Source organism: Protobothrops mucrosquamatus, unplaced genomic scaffold (genome assembly GCF_001527695.2).
Source record: "Protobothrops mucrosquamatus isolate PMUCROS unplaced genomic scaffold, P.Mucros_1.0 scaffold868, whole genome shotgun sequence".
Lineage (NCBI taxonomy): Eukaryota > Metazoa > Chordata > Lepidosauria > Squamata > Viperidae > Protobothrops > Protobothrops mucrosquamatus.
In genome coordinates, this window is record NW_015387123.1 from 154,051 (window position 1) to 157,131 (window position 3,081).

Below are 3,081 nucleotides of genomic sequence, written 5' to 3' on the forward strand. Positions count from 1 at the left end.
TTACCTTGTCAATGAAGGAGGGCATCAAAGTATCAATAAGCATAGTTGGATTCCAGGGGCATTTTAGGCCCAATGACTAGGCATTGGGTAGATTACAGGGGCTGTAACATCACATTGGTAAAAGATGTCAAGGTCATATTTCCAAAAATGCAGCCTACTGTCCAATAACCACCATATCTTCTCCTTCAATATTATTCATATTGCCTGCCCCTGTTTCCCTAACATATTAATGTTTGTTAACCATAATATCCCTCCCTCAGAAAATTGAACCTACCCATTCATTAAACCCATATTTTATGTAACTGTTTGACTGTCTTAGAGTTAGTTATGCTTAGCACTCATTACCCAAGCATGAACAAGAAGTCAATTCCTTCCTCCTTTCATTGATATTCACACTACACATTCACTCAGGCCCACTTGCTCTCACCTGGGTGAACAGAGGAAAAAAACAACCAATTAATTCCTATGAAACCTAGGGAAAATTCTCACCTCATTTTCCATCTTCAACTGGGGATTTGAAAAAACAAAATCGCAAATCCAAAACAACATTCATCAAGTCCAAACTAGATAGAAATCTTGGACTAGATGTTCTGAAATCTTCTATTGAGGGCATGAGCAGTGAATAGTCACAAAGCCACCAGCTGATGTAAATCCAATGGCACTTCAAATGCTTAAATGTCCATGTCTCAATACAGTACTTGGAAAGCAAGATAGCCAATATCCTGTTTAGCACATAAGGCAGCTATTGTAGGATACTAGTTGATCCTCCCAAAGTCCATCAGCAAACCTCTCCTATGGTTGCTGTCCAATGACATACAAGGATGTCATTCTCCTCTGTAACACTGAGATGGGGAAGAATCAGTCTAACATACTTGCCTTCATCTTGCCAGAAAAAGTAGTCACCAGAAGCCCATTGTCATTGTCAGTACTTAGAGGAGAAATGTCCAAGGCACTCTCATTACAGATGCACTATGCCACAGCTAAGCAACAGCACTTAGATAAAAGCTTCAAGCTACCTAACAACTATTAGTGCTACTATTCCATTACAAGTGACTGATTCCTTTGATGGTTTGGCTTTTATTTCAGCAAAATCAGCAACCATTTCCCCTTTAGCTAGGAAGCCACTTGTAACATGTGGCAACATCCTATTATTGAAAGTAAAATAGAACAAACTGGCCTTTCCATTTACCAAAAATCTCTGTGTTAATGCCTATGTACGCCATGGTAAGCACTATCTTTAACTAGTTTTATCTCGAACTCAGCTAGTTTTGTTCTTTTGCCAGGCAAGCTGGCTGCTTAATTGGTCTTTATTACCTTGGGTTCCAAGAATTTTACATAGAAAGTACATAAAGCTTGCTTTAGTAACAAGGGGAAAAATAACAACAGTGAAACAATAAAATGTTTCTGAGTCAAGCATTGAAATTTCAGATTATTGCTAATGTTTGCTTCCCATAAATAGACATCAAAATATGCAGTACCATTCTACAGATGGCAAAAATCAGATGCCAAACATCACAGCTGTGTATAACTTTGTTATCCAGTTGGGTGGAATGCACCTTCTTGAATAGATGCCAGCTCAATAATGCTACATTATTTTAAGTATGACTAGCATTCCCTAAAGAGCCAGCATCCATATGTAATCTCCCCCATTTGAAACCAGCCTTTTACTAGATGCAGCTGGAAACTAAATTATTTCTCAACAATAAGATGGAGAAGAAAGTACTTTAGCATCACTTGTTCTCTTTTGCCTGTGATTAGAGAGCAGCACAATGCAACCAAAATACCAAGGAAATTTGTGACTAAATAAAAACATTTGTGTGCAGGCATAACGAAAGAGATAGTAAGAAGTATAGTTTATCAATGCCAGCATGAGAAATCGACCCAAGAGGTACTAAGAGCATAAGTCTAGATGGGGATGTGTGGAATTAAGGAAGACAAATTTATTCCTAAGGATAGAAATGCAACATAATGGTTACATTACTTAGTAAGCTATTTTGAAATGTTCACTATGATTTACAGATAGAGGAAAAGAATTAAGCTGTAATAAAGGTGTAAATTAGTTGCCTGAGGCATCATATAAAATGTAATGACACAAAACATACTTTCATGTTTGCTCCATAAAACTATACTTCATTGTAGAAGTATAGAAGTATAATTTACAGGGAACTTCCAGTTTTGTGTCACGGCGAGACAGATGCAGGAAGACAGGGGTCTGCCTTCTGTGCCTGATTTCTCCCTGTTGGTGGCCCTAAAAGGGCCAAAAGTCACCCCAAAGAGGTGATGGAGGGGAGTCTCATTGATCACGGAGAGATGGCAATATTTCTGTTCGATCTGAGGAAAGCCCACCAAACCAGCAGGATGGGGCCAGCCATTAGCCACTGACAACTGAAGAAGAAACACACCAATTAGCATATTGTAAACAGCATGTTTGGAACTAGGTGAGAATATTGATCCTTTCTTTACTATTTTACAATTGAATTTCCTGGGAAAGGCTCCCCAAAATCTAAAAACCTCCGAATGTGAGAAGAAATGGTGTTTTAATTTCTTTTATGGGGGACAGAAATACATAATACTGAAGTGGAAGTAACATAAAGCTGCAGTTTTGATAAATTTGAGAACGAGATAATTGTTAAGATTTTCCCTTTGTAAAAAAACCAAAACATTGAGGTGAAATATAAGAAATCAACCCTTTGCTTTAAGAGTGGAAAATGGATTTTGAATGACATCTAGTGGTGGATTTCTTATATTTCACCTCAATGTTCCTGGCTGCTTGGTGACTTCTAGCTTAATGGAGAACAGCTGACAATAAAGGAAACTATTTTGGCATACTTATCATCCTGACTTTCTTGGACTATAAATACCTATTGAGCTTGGACTTTTAATCTCAAGAACTATTGGGAGAGAAAGAAAAAAAATGACTTTTGACTATGTCTGGAGAACATAAAAGTTCTGACAGATTATCTGGAGGGGGAAAACAAAATGGATGTTTCACACCCAGCTAAAAGTGGTAAGAAAATATACCTTGCACCTCCATTTGAAGCCCCCACCCAGGCTAATCAAGGATCTGCAGGAATGATGCCT